Raw genomic sequence first — 23,070 nt, 5'->3', positions numbered from 1 at the left:
AGATCATGAAACTGACAATTTAATGAAATAACATCTATTACGTATCTCTGAGCTGTTGACTATTTGCAGAGCTTGCATTCAAATCCAGATCTATATCAGTACAGAACTCAGGATCCTTATTATTATGCTATATTGTGAGCTGGAATTGTAAGGAAGCAGAAAGAGTGAAGAAGCTGACGTTTAAAAACAATACACAGCAAAGGACAAAAAATATGCCAATAGGTATTAAGACAAAAATGAAGCTATAGGGTAGAAAGTTATGTTAATTTAATGATGGGTCACTACCTTAAAAGTCTAGATTTAAAGCTCCTGTGCCTCCTGAAACTAAAATCTATATCTTAGTCTCATGAGAAAGGATCCTTCTATGGCTTTCCTATGGGGTGATGGTAAGATTCTATCCCTTAGTTGTTCCTCTGAATTATTTCTAAGGAAAGTCCCACTATCTTTTTTTTAATATTTTATTGAAGTATAGTTGATTTACAATGTTGTGTTAATCTCTGCTGTACAGCAAAGTGACTCAGTTATATATATATATACTTTTTCATATTCTTTTCCATTCTGGTTTATCACAGGATATTAAATATAGTTCCCTGTGCTATACCATAGGACCTTGTTCACTGTGCTATACCAAAGTCCAGTTATTCGTGGATTTTTTTCTATAAATACTATTACAATACTTCAGTGATCAAGGCTGCTTGTATCTGCCCACCAATCCAGAAGCACAGATATGGAGGGCAGACTATAAAGTCGTACTCAAACTTTCAATTGCACAGAGGGTCAGTACCCCTAACTCCCACGTTGCTCAAGGGTCAGCTGTAATAGAGATTCCATTGTTATTGTGGGAAGAAAATGAACAGTGAGTTGATGGGGGAAGACCAGGAGGGAATATCAAGAATTTTGTCCCGCAAATCATGTGCTCCATCTCCCACCAGCCCAGCTGCCCAGCAGGGTCTATGCTTCCGAGCTCCATCAGTGGGCCCACGCGAATGAGTAGAGAGACGGCTATGTGTCACTTTCACTGGCTGAGCCTCCTCTACCCTCTCAGCTCTGCTTCTGACCTAATGCAGGTGATCCTGATGACCTTGGGACCCTCCTGAGGAAGATGCAGGAGCCAAAAGTGGGGACGGGCTTGGAGGAGAGCCACCTGCTGATTAGAAACAGACATTTGGACTCCACATAAGCAATAAATTAACTTCAATCATACAGGTTTCTTTGGAAGAGTACCTAGCTCTACCCTAATCCATATCTGAAGCATCTTTTACTTGAAATTAGAGTTGGCTTGATTCAGGATTGAAAGCGAACATTCAAAGTAAATTGCCCCTAAAACCGGAGAGCATTCTGCCACCAGAATCCCTGCGACAGTGACATTTCTTGCCCTTTGTGGTCCCCATTCCTAATTCTCTGAAGTTAGCATTGCTATACTCTGCATTCCATGCAACAAAACAGGTAGGAGTTTTGTGTTGTTGAAATGTCAAAACACTGTTTACATTTTATATTTTTACTAATAGCAGTGTGTAATGTGCAGAGAAATCTTATGTTCCTGGGGCCTTGTTAGTGCCTTTTCTTTATTTTTGATACTTTAACATTTTTGTTTTCTGTAAGTTTACTATTTCTTTTGATTCTCCTACTCTAGTAAATTTATAATGAATTGTGAAAATCAAAAAAATAAGTAACAATGGATTTACTACTATCTACTAATAATTCATGACATCACCTATGTCAAACTATCAGATTAGTAATGATATAAAATCCTAGAGTTAGGAAGACAGTTACCTAAATTGTGCTTTCTATTAACATGCTGTTTTATTTCCACAAAGACTACAATGAGGATAATGTGATTCTCAACTTGAGAAGTACTACCCTTCCATGAAATGGGTACACTCTAATAGCCTAATTTAGGAATGGAAACTTCTGGGTTAGATGATGAATATTGGCCATATTGTGCATTTGTAAGTTAAACTAATAGGTCTCACTCTTGAATGCAGTATCGAAGTATCAAATCAATTTGATCTGATAATAACTCATTCCCTCATCTTTCCTTCCTTCCTGGTAATATGTCTTCGTTTTCTCAGTGCAGTCACTTCCCTTATTGCTCACTTTTAATGAACCAAAACCCTTAGCACAGCAACTGTCCAAGTCTACTGTCCTCTGGTCCAAGTTTAAATCACCTCACTTTTCTTCCCCCTCTTCCCAAATGGTCCTCCTTGTAAAAACTTGTATTACCTCAAAGCCAGATGTTAGGAGGACAACTATTTGATATGGGAGAGAGTTAAAATGGTGCAGTAGTTCAGAATCTGGGATTAGACCTCGATTTCCTCTTATTAGCTAGATAACATTGGGGTCAGTCTTGAGCCTCAAGGAAGGTTAAGAAAGTGTCCCAGGCAGATTGACCAGTTAACAACTACTCACACCTCAGCGTTTAGCATAAAGTAATTTCCTTCAGCAGACTTCCAATGACCTCCCAAAACTAGATTAGGTGCTCTTCCTATGTCCTGCCATGGCTTCCTCACCTTTTTTCAGTTCTAGCACAAATCAGACTTTATTGTAATTGTTCTCCGTCTCACACTCTGAACTGTAAGGTCCTTGAGAACATGGGTTTTGTCCAACATTATATTCTTCATGCTTAGGGCAGTTCTTAAGACATAAGAGACACTTAAAATATTGTTGAATGAATGAATAAATAAATTAAAATCTCCTAAGTGAGAGATTGAGAAAGACAGGCTACTGGTGGGGAGAGGGAGGGATGTTTAGGAGAACAGGTTGAAAGTAAAAATAAAAGTATGTTTAAAATATGTTGGCTCAGAGATGTGAAGACTACGGGGAACATCATCTCTGTCTTTAAAATTTGGAAGGCTGCATATCCCTTGCCTTATATTTAATCAATTATCAAATGGTAGCCAAATGCTTCTTATAGGTTCTGAGGATACAAACGAAGAGAAACAAGGTTCCTGACCACACAGAGCTCAAAACATAGTGGAGGCAATACAGATGTTAACAAATAATAGCAATAGGATGTGGTTAGTGCCACACGGTGCAGAGGATGTTCATCTAACTCAAGGTAAATAGACTCTAGAGAGTGTTCTCAGACAGCATACTGCCTGAGTTAAATCTGAAAGGTGTGCACAAAGGGAGGTAAAGAAGTAAACAGAGATGACCTCTGGTAAACATGCTCAATTTGTATCATGGGTCTCCAAGTCCAATGTAAACTGGCTGCAAAAGGAAGAGGAATGTACTGGCTCTCAGAACTGACTAGTTGAAGAGGCTGGTGGAGACTTCAAGAATGGTTAAGTCAGGAGGCTCAAATATTATCTTCATCCCTCTCTCCCTCTCTCTCCCCCTCTCCCTCTCCTGCCTCTGCTGTTCACTTGGTTGACATTCTCTTTCTCGATTTTCACTCGTGGAGATGAGACAACCCCTGGTAGCTGCAGATCCCTCCTCCTGACTACCCCCTCACACATGCTAGTAGAATGAGAAAGCTCTGCCTTCCTAAGAGCACCAATAAAGCCCTAGAATCGAGTCACATTGGTCTGGCTCATAATATGCCCATTTCCTAACAAGTCAGTATGACCACAGAGATAAACTGCTCTGCTGAGATGTCTTGAGTCATTCGTCCACCTCTGGAATCTAGGGTGAGGTCAAACCCATCAATTCACATGGCTCAAAAATGAGAGGTTGTGTCACTGACAAAACTGGGAGAGGAGCTGCTGATAGAACAAGGCAGGGATAAACATCAGACAGGCAAAAACCTTGTGTTCATCACACACACACACACACACACACAGAAAAGCATACGCCAGTGGGCCTTACACAAAATCTCTTCTATATGTGTCTGTCTCCTATAGCAAACTTATTATTAAATATTTTAGTAGTATTTCTATATACATATCCTCCACATGATACCACACATTCATGCACATAAACGCCAATATACATGGCAAATCACAAATTTTAAAACATGATGAAAAATGAACAACAACAAAGAGAAACTTGTATACAAGTTTCCATAAATGTCATCATACTTTTTGGTTGAATCTGCACTAGCCAAGGTGCTTTTTACTTTGATTGTTCACTAGCTATAATATTGCTGGCTCCCTCCTGCACGGCCTACAACTATCTGTATCAGGTATGATGTGCAGGGCTCATACTCTACATGGCTATGAGCATCCATTTGCAGGGGTCACTACTTTTTTTAAACTGAAAAAGACCTTAAAGATCATATTATTTATCTTCTTATTCTATAAATAAGAAATGAAGTCCAGAAAGGTTCAATACCATGCAAAATTTACAGATTTGATGGTGAACCGGTTTCCTTAAGTGAAACACCAAATGGTACCTCTCAAATAGAAAAATAATTCCAATCCAGACCATCTCCCTCACCACTTTCTGCACATGAAAACCAGAGAAAAGTAACGAAAAACCAGGCACCCCCTTTTCTGCCAATATGAAAATTCTCCATTATGAAACACCTAAAATGCTATAAAACACAAAAAAATAATTAATTTTGTTATTTTAAAGCAAGAGGAGACTTTATTTTCTAGTTTCATCATGAGTTAGAAAAGGCTGTGGTTATTTTAGGGGTTCCATTCAATAATCATTTATGGGGAGACTTGACCATGTTAGAAAACAAAGACCAGTACCTAATTTGTCCCTGCAAATTCTTGAAGAAATATAACAAGATTTTTTATATGATAGATTTCTATCTCTACTTTAAATGTCAGATAAAATATTTTCTGATATTTAATGGGTGAATAATTAAAATGCAAAATTTGGTTTCTGTGTTTCAAATCCTAATCAGAACATTTCATGGGACTAACTCAAATAAGGCTCTACCCAGAACTATCGTTGCCCATGTGTCCTTAGCCATGCGAGAGAAGATGCAGCAGCATGGTAATTTACGTTCATTTACATTTATTCCAACATAAAGTGGGAAAATAATGGGGAAAAAAGTAAAAATCATTGTCAGATCATGTAAATGGAAACAATAATAGAAAGAATATCAGCAAGAGAAATCAAAATAATACACCAAGTATATATTTTTTGCTCTGTCAATTTATACAGGTGAAAGTTTTGCTATTTAACATGGGTATTATACTACCAATAATATTTTACTATTAAAAATTTAATGATCTATTTTTCTTTTCTCCTGAACATATTTTTGAGCTCGAGAAACTGTCAGTGAATATATCAGATAGACATCCCCTCTAACCCTAAAAATAGAATGAAATCTTAGATCTGTTTTATGCCTTGTGAATGCCTCTAATTCTTAAATCTCTGCATTATAATCTATCCTACTAATATTTCTCCCTCTTTCTGGAAGTCTTCTTAATGTTCATAATTGACACAGATGATAGGTGTAACGTGATGTGGTAAATAATCTGATATTTTTATTTGGAGGGTTACTTCATCCTTGTTCAGGAATGAACCATTACGCTTTGCACTGTGGTTTGAAGAGATTCTCGTTCTTCAGTCATTTGTCCTTGACTTTAGTTTACATGCGATATCAAAAGAAAGAAATCCCTGTAGGCATTCACAGTTATATTTTACTCCAATTACAGAATTCTTCAGCAGTATACTCTGAAACTGTAACTTTCTGAAATGGATGTTTTTGGGGTAGATTAAGGTGACAGCTATAACGCTGGGTAGGACTTTGAAGTGTTTAAAAATTCCTCCCCACGAGATAAGCCTGAAGCTGAATTTCAGCCAAGAGTCTGTAATTGCCTGAAAGTGTGATGTTTTCCATTTGTTTCTTCAAAGTTTCTTCCATTTTACCCACAGAGGCAGTGTTTTCCTGTTCCAAGCCTCATCTTTTCCATAATGTTTTCATACCCTAAAGAGATTTTAGAGGGTCTGTCTCAGAGAAGGCTAATATGTTATGACTGGGGATCAGCTACCCAATCAGTGTCTAATTACCTGTTAGATGTCTTTATAGAGCTTTTAGAGAAATATGATTGCTACAGGTAAGCCATCTCTAGACAGGATGAACTCCCATGAACTATTAGGAAATAGTACAAGCCTAATGTGTTCTTAAAAGCCAAATTGGAAGAAGTGAAACAAAAGATAATAATTGTGTCGAGAAAGTCCGTTGAAAGTCAGCTACAGTTTATAATAAGAATTTTGTAAACTGCTTTATTTTTATTCATATCATAAACACCACCCATTTCAAGTTTGTAATCTTTAGTAACTTTACTGAGTGGTACCACCATCACCAAAAATCAGTTTTAGAACATTTTCATCCCCTCAAGAAGATCCCTCAAGACCATTCACAGTTGATCCCCTTTCTCACCCCCAGGCAGCCATGAACCTACTTTCTGTATCTAGAAACTTGCTTTTTTCTGGACATGCTATATAAATGGAATCATACAGTATGTGGTCTCTTGTGTCTGGCTTCTGTCACTTAGTAATGTTTTTGAGATTCAATCATGATGCAGCATCTATCATTATTATCTTTTTAATTAATGAATAGTGTTCCATTGTATGCAATGGTTTTTAATGGCATTGATTTTAAAACTATGTTTTTCACAGTGTCTTAAAAGCTGTAAATGTTGGTGGATGAATTAACCCATTTCCCCAACAATCACTTAACGCAAGAGGACCTATGACTAAAGAGGGCTTGAAACCATTGGGATGCTGCACATTTCATTCATGCAATAATTCAACCTATATTTACTGAGGTCCTGTTATGTACCAGATACTGTGCTGCCTACAGTAGTAGGGAATAAGGAAGATATTGTCTCTATGCTTATGCTCCCCAAGTATGGTCCTTTAGGGGAGATGGGCTTTAAACAAATATATTTTGGTTAAAATTGAGGTAAGTGGTATTATATAAAAATAGAGGTCATTGCAAGAATGAGTAATGGAGGCATCCAGCCTAATCTGAGACTCAGAAAAGATTTCCCTGTGGGAGTTATATTTAAGCTGAGATTTGAAGGACAAAATATTTGGACAGGTTTACTAAAAATAAAAAAGAGGGTTTTTTTTTTTTCCTCAAAGAACAGACTTGGGAAAGATTGATGCATTCAGGGAGCTGCAAGGATGCCAAGGTGGCAGAAGTGCAGCGATAGAAGTAATAAGGGGATGAGCAGGATGCAGGAAGGGACTGGAGAAGTGGCAAAAGCCAGGCTATGCAGGGCTTCAGAGCTACTGTAAGGATCTGGGATTTTATTGAAGTGTTTGAAGCAAGAGGGTGACATGATTGCACTTGTGTTTTCAAAATAATTACTCTGGATGTTGTATGGAGAATGGATGTTTGAACGACCACAATATTGGAACAAATTGGTAGAATGAGCTCATTATTAAGGCTTTTGCATGTCATTTGTTCCTTGATAATTAATTTATCCCCACCCTCTAGAACTGGGCCTGCCACCTAATGGAATTCTCCTAGGTATTTATCCAAAAGACCTGAAATCAGAATCTTGCAGAGATGTCTGCATTCCAATGTTCACTGCAGCACTATTCACATTAGCCAGTATTTGAAAATGATCTAAATATCTGTCAATGAATGAAGGCATAAAGAAAATGTGGCATATCCATATAGCAGAATATTATTCAGACTTCGTAAAGAAGGAAATCCTGCCAAAGGTGAAATAAGCCAATCACAGAAGAACAGATATTGCATGATTCTACTTATATGAGGGATCTAAAATAGTCAAACTCACGGAAGTAGAGAATAGAATGGTGGTTGCCAGGGATGGGGGGTGGGTGGAGGGGGAAATGGGGAGATGCTATTCAAAGGCTACAAAGTTTCAGTTATACAAGATGAATTTGTTCTATTCCTTGTACATCATCTTGCCTATAGTTAACAATATGTATACCGTATGTACACTTAAAAATTTGTTAGGAGGGTAGATCTCATGTTAAATTGTTCTCATAACAATAAAAAATATTTGTTGAACAAACAAATGAATGATATAGGCAACATTCCTGAATTTAGGAATGGTCACTTTTCTTATAAATTAGAAGGGATCCTTGATGGCCTCAATAATGAGGCTATTCTTGATCATTTGCTTGCAAATATGTTTTATTGCGTCAGGGAGAAATGCGAGCCAGCATGCCAAAAATAATGAATAACCCTGAGTTTGAGCAGAGAATGCCTCCCTCTTCCATCACGTGTCATGGCAAGAAAAACGATGAGGATTCTGAGGTAGCCCATAGTAAATCTACCTCACATAGGATAATGCTATAACTTCTGTTCAATTAGAAGTTAGAACCCATTCTAACCACAAAACAAAACAAACCAACAAAACAAACCATTCATTATCTGAGGAAGAGTACAGAGAATCAACCAGTTTTTCCTCTTGTCAAAATTGTTCTGGACAAAGCTGGAGGGATAACCCTTCCAGACTTCAGACAATACCACAAAGCTACAGTAATCAAAACACCGTGGTAGTGGCACAAAAACAGACACATAGATCAGTGGAACAGAATAGAGAGCCCAGAACTAAACCCACACACCTATGGTCAATTAATCTACAACAAAGGAGGCAAGAATATACAATGGAGAAAAGATAGTCTCTTCAGCAAGTGGTGTTGGGAAAGCTGGACAGCTACATGTAAATCAGTGAAGTTAGAACACTCCCTCATACCATACACAAAAATAAACTCAAAATGGTTTAAAGACCTAAGTATGAGACATGACACCATAAAACTCTTAGAAGAGAACATAGGCAAAACATTCTCGGACATAAACTGTAGCAATATTTTCTCAGATCAGTCTCCCAAGGCAAAGAAATAAAAGCAAAAATAAACAAATGGGACCTAATCACACTTAAAAGCTTTTGCACAGCAAAGGAAACCATCAACAAAACCAAAAGACAACCTGTGGAATGGGAGAAAATATTTGTAAACGATGTTACTGACAAGGGGTTAATCTCCAAAACATACAAACAGCTCATACAACGCAATATCAAAAAAACAAACAACCCAAAGAAAAAATGGGCAGAAGACCTAAACAGACAGTTTGGTGGAGGTCTTCTTAGACTTAAGAAGACATCCAGATGGCCAAGGGGCACATGAAAAGATGTTCAACATCGCTAATTATTAGGGAAATGCAAATCAAACCTACAGTGAGAAATCACCTCATACCAGTCAGAATGGCCATCACCAAAAAGTCTACGAACAATAAATGCTGGAGAGGGTGTGGAGAAAAGGGAACCCTCCTTCACTGTTGGTGGGAATGTAAATTGGTACAGCCACTATGGAAAACAGTATGGGAGGTTCCTTAAAAAACTAAAAATAGATCTACCATATGATCCAGCAATCTCACTCCTAGGCATATGTCTGGAAAAGTGAAAACTCCAATATTAAAAGATACAAGCACCCCAATGTTCATAGCAGCACTATTTACAAAAGCCAAGACATGGAAACAACCCAAGTGCCATCAACAGATGATTGGTTTAAGAAGATGTGGCATACACACACAATGGGATATTACTCAGCCATAGAAAAGAATGAAATATTGCCATTTGCAGCAACATGGATGGACCTAGAGAATATCATACTAAGTAATTCAGACAGAGAAAGACAAATATTATATGTTATCACTTATATGCGGAATCTAAAAAAAAATACAAATGTATCTATATTTAAAACAGAAACAGACTCACAGACATAAAAAACAAATTTATGGTTACCAAAGGGAAAAAGGAGGCGGGGAGGAATAAATTAAGGGTATGGGATTAACAGATACAAACTACTATACATAAAATAGATAGGCAACAAGGATTTACTGTACAGCACAGGGAACTATATTCAGTATCTTATAATAACCTATAATGGCAAATAACTTGAAAAAATATATAAGTGAATCACTTTGCTGCACACCTGAAACTAACAATATTATAAATCAACTATACTTCAATAAAAAATTTTAAAAAGAAATTTAAAAAAGCACACACAACTTCAATATAGATATATAAATTTCATATGATATCGCTTATATGTGGAATCTAAAAAAAAGGGTACAAATGAACTTATCTACAAAAGAGATATAGAGTTACAGATGTAGAAAACAAACTTATGGTTACCAGAGGATTGGGGGGACAGGGATAAATTGGAAGACTGGGATTGACACATATACACACTACTATATATATTCAATAAAACAGATAACTGATAAGGACCTACTGTGTAGCACAGGGAACTCTACTCAATACTCTGTAATGGCCTATATGGGAAAAGAATCTAAAAAAGAGTGGATATATATGTATATGTATAACTGATTCACTTTGCTGTGCACCTGAAACTAACACAACATTGTAAAACAACTAAACTCCAATAAAAATTAAAAAAAAAAAAAAATTGTTCTGGGCTTCTGACTCTTGCTACTGGTGAAACCGTAAGGAGGAATGTTATTACATCATGACTGCTCCACGCCTGCTGAGTGATGTCTTCCCTCATCAACCCTGAAATTGGTTCTTTCATCTCCAAACTCTGCAAAATGTAAAAACATTTCCCTCTGCTCTGGACTGTCTGCTTGCTGGAAACAGATTCTGAAACCCACTGCTGACATATTTACCAGGAACACTAGTTACACTGTCTTCTCAAAGCAGTGAACTAACATCTTAGGACAGCAAACCTGCGACAACCTTCATTATTCGTGCCAGTTTCTTTTTTATTTTAATTTTTTAAAAGTCTCTACTTTTGACACTTCCGTAAACTGTTTTAGAATTTATTGTGTGAAAAATCTTGGCTACCTACTTGCTTCCATTCATCAAAAAGTTGGAATCGGTTCATCCCAGGCATGAAATGTTCCTTTGGATTTTGACTAATGGATTAATGATGTTAATAAACATTCAGGGCAAATCAAGGGAAAATGGTGGGCTGTTTATTCGACTCGTGTCTAAGAACCTGTTAAAAATAAATGGAATCATTTAATGATTGAATGTGCTTGTTTACATTTCAAAGCTGATTAACTTAAATTTAATCTTTGTTTCCTTTCATTAGATGTGGTGGAAGTTCTCTGTCATTACTTTAATTAGATGCATTAATAAGGTTTTAAGACACCTATGCACAGAATTGTATGCAAATTCAGGAGGATGAACCCAGATCTGGCGAGGTATAAGTCCCATTTCTAATGTGCTAACAGAAAGCCGGTTACATTTCTTTTAGTCCTTTTTATATTCTTTTTAATGCATGTATGTCAGTGTTTACTAGAATCAGTAAGAAATCTTAATCCCTTTTAGTTCTCATTTGGATCTCTAGAATGTACCAAAGCTCCCAAGAGAAACTTGAGATTTTATCTGCATTTCATATAATGAACCTAAACACTGTGGTGCTGAAAATAAAGACAAAAAATTAAGCAAGCATGGATTTGCTCCTGCAGGAGAGAAAGAAGGCTGCACACATCTCACAAAATTTCTTTTTAAATAGACATTCATTTCTTATTTATCTCAAAGGAACATAAAAGAGAACTTGACATTCATTTTGGAATCAGCTGTCTCTTTAGAACTAGATGAATACTTAGAAGCTCTTGAGTTGGAAACCATGGTTAGTCCATATGAGATTCAGAGAGGTGGTAGATTCTTTGGCTTAAAATTTAAGGTAGGTGTGAAAACTTTGCACAGCTACATTTGCTGTCTGAATTACATTATATCTGACCAATCACTAAAGCAAGAATTCATGTGTTTGCACGTGGAAATGATAGAGATAAGTGAAAAGCATTTCAGTATTTGATGTCTTAAGGCTTGTCTTGAGCCTTAAAGGAGCTTCTAACTTTCCTTTTTTTGGTGACAATTGTAGATGCATTGATGTAATTTTCTTCCATTTGAGAATTACCTTTTTCTTACACACCTGCATAACAGAACTTGAGCACATAAAGTAAGATTTATAAATATGTAATTGGTAGCATACATCAGCATGAACTATAAGGTTCTTTCTTAAGAAGCATTATATAATAAATGACTCCTATTAAAATGGTCTAATTAGTTTTAAGTATTTAACCAGCATTAACAGAGAGGTTCAAAACCCAGCCTACCTAGACTGCATATTAGCTTATAATGACTTAGGAGCAATCAGCTTTCCCAGATGGCTTCACAAGAAGAGAGGAAATAAAAATAAAACAGTTTTAGAACCGGTAACTAATTATACACAGTTTATTTGTAAACAGCTTCTCTCCTTTGAACAAAAGAAATAAGCTTAGCTGAACTGAACTGAAGCTCTCACTGCCAAACCCACAACAGCACCATTTTCTTAGAAGCAAAGTCCTATGGATGTAGTGATGAGTAAGACACCATGCTGGGCACTGATCAAAACCAAACTGATATTTGCTCTAGCTAAGGGGCAGCTGGGATGCAGTTTGTATCTTTTTATTGTGAAGAACAGAGGCCTTTGTCTGAATTCCGAGTGTGATGCTGGATTGCAAACCCAGGTCCTTTCTAGTAGCTACAGCTTTTCAAGGAGGTCTTTGCTTCTGTCATTCTTTCCTGATTTGATATGTTCTCGGAATCCATAATAAATGCAGTTGGAGAAATCGTCTGAAAATTTTGTGCCGCGTTTCATGGCTTCCTTGCCAATGATCTCCGTTTCAAAGTTATTTCTGGAGTAAAATCAGACCCGTGTTTGCTTTGAAACTAATTGTATATTCTGTGAGTTAGTTTTGTTTCTCATTATAATTATATTAATTGACGTTTTGGAGTGGTCAGTGGTGGCTATTGTCTGTCAGGTATGAGTTAGTACTTGACCCTGGCTTTTACTTATTCATCACAAAACCCCTATAGATATTATTATTCACATTTTAGAGATAAGAAGACTCAGACTTGCAGAGGTTAAGAATTTACCCAAGTTAAACAGCTAATAAGTAAGAAGGCAGGAATGGATCCCTGATTGCCTGACTCCTATGTACCCTTCTCTTAATCATTATACTACAGAAGAGAAAACATTTTCATGATCCTTACTTCTTATACGAAAAAAAAAATGGCTGCATACCAAACAGTTATAGCCATTCTCCCTTCACTGTGTCCGGAATCTGCCCTATAATCAACAATCATGTTTGTCTTCCTCCAAAATTTGGTTCATGAATTGCTTTGCAGTGATTATGGATTTGCTTATCCATATCATGTTTCATAAGTGATGTCTTATTTACCCGAAATTCCTTCCAAAGGAAAACTTTTGAAATGCAGCCTTGGGAGAGGTCATCTTCCACATACAATTGATTCTGCTGGGCACTGAGACTAGCAAAGTACACTATGATGATCTAGAACAATAGAAGCCTTTCAGGCATATATGCCCGACTTTTAATCCCAGCTCTGCTACACAGAACAATGCGCTTAACTAAGATTCAGTTTACTCAGTCTGGAAAATTCTAAGTGGAAATTAGTGTGTGTACATAATTGGGCATGGGATGTTTATTTACTTTCACCAACCCCATTTCTCTCCTTTGTTCTTCCCCCATACCATTCTTTCCTTGTTATTTTCCTTTTCTCTCATCTCTCCATTCTCAACCTCATTTTTTTTTCCTTCTCATCTTTTATTTGATATGGGGGAAGGCAGGAAAAGTGGTTTCTGAATTCTCTGGAAGTAATTCTATTTTACTACTATCTATTTAACTACTTATGATGATCTCATAGCATAACCCGCCTTGGAATTTTCATCTCCATAGTTTTGAAAGATAATAGATACCTGAAAAATGGCCCCTAAATGGCATCTGTTGAAAACAGATTCCACATTTCAGGGTAAATATTGAATTTTGTCATTATTTTTTCTTAACAAAATTGCATGAGAGCAATTTTCACTTCATTTGTGACTTTTGTGGAATGATCATAATGAGAATTAGAATGTTCTATGGCCTCATTAATTTTCCCAAGGCATTCCTTAATGTCTTGCTGTACTAGTTGTATTCTTCTGAATTATCTAGCATGTGACTATCCTTTTTCCTGTTTTCTTTCTCAACTGATAACTGGTAGGGACGGATCCAAGTTTTGTGGAACACTTTAAGAAAAAGAATACAATATTACAAAAATAAAATGGCTAAAACATGAATATTTATTTAGAATGAGAAAAGGAATCACAGTAATTTATAAATTATAAAAAATTGACGGGTATCTCAAACATCATAAAATACAGAAAGACAACAAAATATTTTAATTAACTGCTTGACATATATCTATAATAATTATTTTTAGAATTTTGGCTGCATACTTTTGATTGCCTCTTTATTTGACAATGATTTTATGTCTTCTGTAGTGAATATATTTGAGTCTTTCCTCTAGCATGACAGATTGTTTTCTATTATTGATAGTTTAGAAGGTTTTGTTTCGACTCCATTACTTTATATTGCTAATGTCAAATACCTTTTAGGATATATGTTAAATTTTGGAAAAACTTCTAATAACAAGTTTTTTTTTAATATATATAAGCTGTTTTAATGATTTTCCATAGACTAGCTTCTGGCTCCAGTCAATTGTTTCTATTTGGGACTGTTTGCCCTCTGTTATCAAATATCTTAAGAAAACTCTGAAATGCACATTTTAAGTGAAATTTCCTGACTTTTAAATGTTTACATGGATAAAAAAAATGTGTCTGTTGGTTTACACATAGGAAAATGAAGAGATCACTTTTTTTTTAACATCTTTATTGGAGTATAATTGCTTTACAATGGTGCGTTAGTTTCTGCTTTATAACAAAGTGAATCAGCTATACACATACATATATCCCCATATCGCCTCCCTCTTGCGTCTCCCTCCCATCCTCCCTATCCCACCCCTCTAGGTGGTCACAAATCACTGAGCTGATCTCCCTGTGCTATGCGGCTGCTTCCCACTAACTATTTTACATTTGGTAGTGTATATAAGACGTCACATTTTTATTTAATTTTTACTTTTTATGATACTTATTTTTTATTTCATTTATTTTAACTATTATTCTTGGCATTTGGAGTTCTCTTGTTTTTTTTACCTTGACACTAACAATTTTTAAAAAATTATATTACTTTGTACCAGTATATAATTTACAATGCTCACATTGTCACTTTATACATTTATAATACTCATATTTTGATGTCAAAAAGCAAATGTAGAGGGGATCTAGAGGGGTGAAATATTATTAAGTTGGAAGATGACCAATATAATCAGCCACAGGAAAGGACACAGCTGGAGAAGAGCAGAGTGAAGCCTTACAAAGCATGGAGCAAGAGCTAGGGTCCTATTTGCCTGTGTCTGAGAACAGTACTAGAATCCCACACCCATTGATGAAAAATATTCTTAGCAAACCAAAAGAAATGTCATTAACATGATAAAGTGTATCTACCAAAAACTGAATACCGAACAGCATACTGAATGGTAAAATATTGAAAGCTTCTCGCTGATATTAAGAAGGAGTTAAGGATATTTTCTATCACCTTTTCTGGTCAACATTGTATGATGGATTTTCAAGTGCAAGGCCCATTCAATTCCCTTTTCCTCATTCTTTTCCAGTTTCTCTTCTGTTTATTCTGAAGCTACTAAAGGGACATATTGTCTATCTCAGCGTTCCATAAAAGCTTTCAATTGAGAAAAGACTTTCTCAACACAAAACACAAAATTTTTCAAAACTACTGCTCTAACTGCCATTATTATAATGCACTCCTTTTCCACTGGGACTAATTTCTCCAGTTGTTTTTATTTCTTTTGCCTGAATCCTCTCCTCTTTTTTTATATCCCTGTTAAGTTTTAGTAATCAGATGCTCCATTAATGCCCCAAGTAATTACATAAACCAACACAATTCAAAAACTATATATTTTGAAATTTCCTTGAAAATAATAATGTTGTCTTAATATTATATGTAGTCCATCCACTGCAGGTTTCATCTCTCTTTGTCTTGGCTTTAGTAAAGATGAAGAATATATAAATGATAAGTGAAATATCTTCATTCCCTGCATTCTCCAGTTATCCGCTGCTGCATAACAAATTACCCAAAAATGTAGTGGCTGAAAACAACAAACACTTATTAGCTCACTGTTTCTGTGGGTTAGGAATTCGGAAGCGGCTTAGCTGGGTGGTTCTCATGAGACTGCAGTCTGGTTGTTGGCCTGGGCTGCAGTCACCGAAGGACTTGACTAAACCCAAAGGGTCTGCTTAGAGGATCACTCACGTGGCTGTTGGCTGGAGGCCTCAGTTCCTTGAGGGTCTTTTCAACACAGGGCAGCTGGTTTCCCCAAAGCCACTGATGCAAGAAAGAGAGCAAAACTGGAAAGCCAGAGAAAACCACAGAGCCCTTTATGACCTAGAAGTGACATGACGTCATTGCTCCTGTTCCCTTTCGGTCACACAGCCCAACCCTGGTATGATTTAGAAGGAAACTACACAAAAGTCTGAATACAAGGTTGCCTACAGCACCTGACAAAGGGAATTCCCTTCGTATTTCGTCTTAAATGTTCATTTTGTCTTGGAAACAGTCAAAACTAAGACAGATGAACCCCAAAAATTCGTTACAATTTATATCATAGTCAGGAGCCATTTTCATAAATTTTTAACAGTGATTTTCTAGTTAGTAAAATAGAGCAATATTACATTTAAATGTGTGTCTAAGTGTATCTAGCCAATTTTTTAAATCCTTTTTTTAACATGGAAGGATTTGATATCAGATTCCAAGTAATTTATTTTTACTTTGACATTAAAAGAGAAATAGATGAAAGTTTTATATGCTTTCAGAATAAGTAAAATCTGTAGTAGATGGTATGCAAAATTTTGTCACTTTGCAATCCAAGTGAAACAAACAAAACTCCAGACTTACTTTGAGTGAGTTAACTCAACCTAAGCCTATAGCCCAGCTACTGACTTGGGCATAATTAAGTGCTAATCACATGGGTGTGCTATTTTATGAGGCAGTAAACCAGTTCCTGAGTGGATAAACAAGGAGGTTGAAAGCCAAGGAGCTTAACCTATCAAGGAACTGTAATTTTCTTGTAGAAAAAGAGCAGACCTACCTGTTTTTGCTATTAGAATAACAGTGGGAATTCCCCAAAAGTGAAAGAATGAGTCATTTTCAAAATTGGCTAAGGAGAGGGAGCATTGCTGAACGTAGAAAAGTGTTTCATATGCCCACAGTCTCTACTTTGAGTACCTTCTGTAGAATTCAACAATAAATATATTTGTCTACTTGCCAAATATTTTCTACCTGTAAATCATCTTTTTTTTTTTTTTAACATCTTTATTGGGGTATAATTGCTTTACGATGGTGTGTTAGTTTCTGCTATATAGCAAAGTGAATCAGCTATACATATACATATATCCCCATATCCCCTCCCTCTTGCTTCTCCCTCCCACCCTCCCTATCCCACCCCTCTAGGTGGTCACAGATCACCAAGCTGATCTCCCTGTGCTATGGGGCTGCTTCCCACTAGCTATCTATTTAACATTTGGTAGTGTATATATGTCCATGCCACTCTCTCACTTCATCCCAGCTTACCCTTCCCCTTCCCCTTCCCCTTCCCATGTCCTCAAGTCCATTCTGTACGTCTGCGTCTTTATTCCTGTCCTGCCCCTAGGTTCTTCAGAACCATTTTTTTTTTTTTTTTTTTTTTTAGTTTCCATATATATGTGTTAGCATACGGTATTTGTTTTTCTCTTTCTGACTTACTTCACCCTGTATGACAGACTCTAGGTCCATCCACCTCACTACAAATAACTCAATTTCGTTTCTTTTTATGGCTGAGTAATATTCCATTGTATATCTGTGCCACATCTTCTTTATCCATTCATCTGTCGATAGACACTTAGGTTGCTTCCATGTCCTGGCTAGTGTAAATAGAGCTGCAATGAACATTGTGGTACAGGACTCTTTCTGAATTATGGTTTTCTCAGGGTATATGCCCAGTAGTGGGATTGCAGGGTCATATGGTAGTTCTATTTTTAGCTTTTTAAGGAAACTCCATAGTCCATTTTAAAGCAATTATACTCCAATAAAGATGTTAAAAATAAATAAATAGATAGATAGATAGATAGATAGATAAATAAATAAATAAATATGGGGCAGGCAGTGGGGATACACTGACCTCAAAGTGTTCTTGTCTATGAAGGAGATAAAGGCAAGTGCTATGAGAATACAGACCCCAAATCCAATTTGTCACAGGTAGTCACATATGATCTCTGCATAGGAATGGGAGATAGTGGTTGAGGAGAGAGCACAGCATGCAAAGGTCTAGAGATGACATTGAGCAAGCCATGGCAAGGGATGGCAACACTGAATGAGGATGGAATATAGATGGTGAGATGGGGAGTCATGAGGACTAACAGAAAATTAATATAAAGGGTTTAGCATGGTGTCCAGCCTGTTATAAACAATTGGTAAATGATAGTTGCTGTCACTAATTTTAATATTGTTATTACAATATTTAACATTAAAACTACACTTGGAATTCCAAATTCCCAGTTGAACTTACCTCTGATTTCCAGTGTCGTTTTTTTTTAATATATCAGTGATTTACCAGAGATGTTTTTCCAGTGACAAAAATCTATTGCTTGCCTGCTGTTTGCCAGGCCCTGTTCTGTTCTAAGCACTGGGAATTCAGCAAAGAAAAAAGCAGAGCCTACGTTATAATGAAGAGAAATGGATTTTTTAAAAATGGAGAAATAGATAAATAAATGAAATTTCAGTCAGAAAAGTGCCATGGAGAGAATATAAGTAGAGGGATAATGAGAATGGGGTATGACAAAGTGAGAGGGGGCTGTGGGGAGACCATGGTTCTTCAGCTGAAGGTAATCAGAAAGGGCTGTCTGAGAAGGTGGCATATGAACTGAGACCTGAAGGACGAGATGAAGTCAGCCAGACAAAAACCTAGAAGAAGAACGTTTCAGGCAGAGGCCCTGGTTGGGATCTAGCCAGACTTGAGAATAGAAGACCTGACCTGAAAGTGAGGGGGAGATTGAAGGGAATTAGGAGTCAGAGAGATAGAGTATAGAGTTTAGAGGATATGAAGGGGTAAGTGGTAAGGTAATTGGGTTTTATTTTATGTATATTGGAGAGCTTTAACCAGAGGCATACTGTGATCTGATTTATACTTTAAAATACAGTCTCTCAACTGTGACACTATCTGCATTTGGGGCTAGATAGATAATTCTTCGTTGTGGAGTGGGGTTGGCATGTGGAATTATAGGATCTTGACAGCATCCCTGGCCTCTACCCACTGGCTATCAATAGCAGCCCCCAAGTTGTGAAAATCAAAATTATCTCCAGAGATTGCTGAATGTCCCAAGACTGGTAAAATTTCTCCCAGTTGAGAACCACTGCCTTAACATTTTACTTTATATGTGGTCTCCATGTGGAGAATTGGCTGGGGAAGTGGGGCTGGGGAAGGACAGAGGTGTATGCAGAGACTACCAGGAGACCAGTGCAGCCATCCAGGGAGAAAAAGGGGCATGATGGTGGATCAGTAGAGATTGTGAGAGGGGGTGGGATGCGGGGTATATATAAATATATAAAATATATATGTAAAAAATATATATAATATATATGTAAAATATATATATTATATATATGTAAAATATATATATAATATATGTAAAATATATATATTATATATGTAAAAGAGATATTATTTATATAAAATATTATATATAGTATATATATATTATATATATGTGTGTGTGTATGTGTATATATATATATATATTTTTTTTTTTTTTTTTTTTTTTTTTTTTTTTTGCTGCACCGTGCAACATGCAGAACTTCCCTGACCAGGGATCAAACCTGTGCCCCCTGCAGTGGAAGTGCAGAGTCTTAACCACTGGACCACTGGGGAAGTCCTGGGATATATTTTGGATATATTGTGGATAGTTAGAAAGTATTAGGAGGTCGAACCAACACAACTTGGGTGACAAGTCAGCCCTACATTTTGATTCGTCCAAGAGAGACCCAGTTTGACCTATTTTCCTGGAGTAATTATTAATAGTTCCTCCTTTCAGTTCTAAAAGTGTCCTCATTCAGACAATAAATTACATGCTTATACTAGTAATAGTTGAGTGACAGGCCTGAGACGTCTACTGTAATTTCCATGTTATCTTGTCCATTTAAAGGCCTTTCATTTTCACAGTCTTTTCTCACCTGATGAAACAAAGAGAATGTAACAAATAAATATTTATATAGAGCAAGGAATAGAGTAATTCAGAGGAAGATAAAGGGGAATATTGTACACACTAATCTAGTCATTTTCAATGTGTTAAATATAGCTTTATAGCTTAAATTACCATTCATTTCTGGGCTTTTTATAGATAGCATGAGGGTAAAAGAGAATGAGGTACATATAATAGCAATGTATGTATTTGTTCAATCCATTTAATGTATTGGAGAGGGTTTTTTTTGTTTTTTTTGGTTCCACAAGTTATGTAAGATACACATAGAGTTAGAGATTTTTAATAAAATGTGGATTTGTAAAACATCTTTTAAAAATCTATCGATTAAAACCTGTGTAATCTTCTTAATCTTTCTGTCTGTGACTAATCAGTTGCTGGGGTCTCCATGCTATTTTTAATCATGTCAGGGAGGTGTTAGTCCCCTTGTGTGGAATAAGAAGGACACCTTACCAGCAGTACTTTTACAATGATGCATTTGGGGGGCCACAAAAGAAGAGAAGAGAAAGGAAAGTCAAGAGAAAGAAAATGAATGTCTAGGCACAAATCCACCTCCATTAGGGGAAACAAATGAATGAACAAACAAGACAACACACACTCCCAAGGGATCGTGTGTAGGAAATATGTCCTGTCCAGGACAGAAGGTTCCTGCCATGTTCAGAAACACTTCTGTTGATTTTTCCCCCATTGTTGTATGTTGAAGTATTTTATGCGAGGAAAGGTCCCTAATTTAATCTATACTTTTTAGCCCTATGAACTTGCTACTATTATCATCTTCATTTTTCAGACAAAGTACCTGAGATTCAAATTCTGAAGGAATTGGTGAAAAATAACATGACTCCTGAAAAAATGTCCATCCTGGCTCCTCTAGCTTCAAAGTCCTTCTTTCTTTCATTCACCTCCTTGCATTGTGATATTAGTGAGGCAAGGTCTGTTTTGTAGTTGGGAAACTGAAGTTCAGACTAAATGAGATGATTTGCTTAAGGTCCCAAAGCAACTGGTGAAGCAAGGGCTTAATGGAAGTCATCTGATTCTTAGTCCGGTTTATACATAGTGTTTGGATGCTGAAAATGTTCAAATCCAATGTGTTACTCTAGCATTTTCAACAGACTAGCATAAATTTATCAACGATTCATTTTTCTCAAATAGTCTCAGTAAATTAAGAAAAATATTTTTATACAAACCAAAGGAAGAGGAATCATTTCAATGCTGCAGCAGAAACACTGAAGGAGTGCTCATATGCAAATAGTGTATGTTCTGTAGCTTGAAGCACAAGTCGAAGATTTATAGAAAACGTAGCTAACTGTATGATGATTAAACATACGAACTTCAGAGTCTGAGCAGCCAGAAGTGAAATGCTGGACTGCCTTTTAGAGCTAACTCTATGGCTGTATCTCAGTTTGCTTATCTTCAAAATAATTATAAAATAATATTTATATCAAAGGATTATATTGAGGACTAAATAAGATTTTAGACAGTAAGTACTCAAAAGATATTAGCCTATATTATTTACTATGTGTTCCCACAAAAGGCTATTTGACTACCTGCTTTTTGGTGGCTTTTGATGACAAGAGGTGTTTTTTGGAGACATCTTGACAATGTATTCCCTGGATCTTCCCTTTTAGGTGTAAGGGAAACAATTAGTATAGACCCTTTTGAAATAATTTATACACAAATCTTCCTTTCTCTCTTTAGAATCATAGATATTTTGGGATCTCAGGGAAACTTAAAAAAATAATCTATTGTTATTCTTTTATTTACAAGTAGCCTATGAAGTTTAGAGTGTAAAGACTTGCCTGGAGTCACGTAGAGCGTGGCAGAGCTGGGACAGGAAACTGGCTCTTGCCCCCTTGTTCTATGTTCTCTCCCAACAATGCCATATTATTCCTGTATAATGTGTCCAGCTTATTTATTTCTCCAGTCTATTCATTTGGTTTCAACAAAATGCAATAGAGCAGAGACATCTCTTTTTATTGCTGTGGTAGATGGAGTTCAAAGGTAACTCAAATTTTAGAATTGTCACTTTTTTGATTTTGGCTAGCCAGCCTTTACCAGGTTGCCTTAAATATGTCAGCAAGCTAAATACATATATCGATAGTAGGTTTGCCTAGGGGAGATTTAGTTCATTCTAATTGGCCAAACACTTTCAATTTATTTCTACTAAACAGGCCTTTGATATGGAGAGATTTATTTTTCCTCTTTTTTCCATCTAGAAGATAAACACAGTCTGAGATCAGAAGGGGCTTCTTGTAAACCCAAGAAGGTTTCCAGATTGATGGGTTTTTATTTGTCCTAGCTTGTACTGGGTTTTATCTCTGACCCATTAAGTGTATTTCAAATATGTTTTATTTATTTTATTTTTACATCTTTCTTTGGATGACTGACCTGTGTCTCTGTTTGTTTTTTCACTAATTTGTGTGAACTGCATATTGTTTAAACCAAAGGATTAAGTGGGGAGTCTGTATTGCTTAGCAAAATTTGCCAGAAACGGGGTAGGCCAGCTTGCCTCTGTTCACGGAAAGCATAAGTGTTTTACAATTCATTCTCGGAAAACTTCTGAACCCATACCAATGAACTACTTGCTGTCTTGGACTTTGGACACCACAAAGGACTATTCAATTAGAGCTTCCATTCAGTCATAATTGAAAACAGTGTTGGGTGAGAATATGCTCATTTGCAAATGAGTAGTTGGGTAATATTCTCTTGATAATCCCTTCTTGATCAGTTCTGTATGTGCCCCATTTTTAAATTTCTTTCTTTATTATTTTGTTCTATTCAGAAAGTCTAATTATAATTCAGTCCCACACTAACAGTGATTTTTTGAAGAATCCCTTTTCTCCCCAAGGGTCTTGACCAACTGGGTTTCCAGTGTCCTCTACAGCAATTTCATGTTTAATGTTGCATTTCCATAGCTGCTCTTCACATCTCTCCATCTTCCCTTGAATGATGTGGCCTAGAAAAGACTCCAAATAATGAATTATTACCTCTCCCTCCCAAATACTTCAGTTCTAACTAATGTGAACTCTGGTG

The sequence above is a fragment of the Eubalaena glacialis genome, chromosome 17, assembly GCF_028564815.1.
Source record: "Eubalaena glacialis isolate mEubGla1 chromosome 17, mEubGla1.1.hap2.+ XY, whole genome shotgun sequence".
Classification (NCBI taxonomy): Eukaryota; Metazoa; Chordata; class Mammalia; order Artiodactyla; family Balaenidae; genus Eubalaena; species Eubalaena glacialis.
This window is presented reverse-complemented; position numbering follows the sequence as displayed.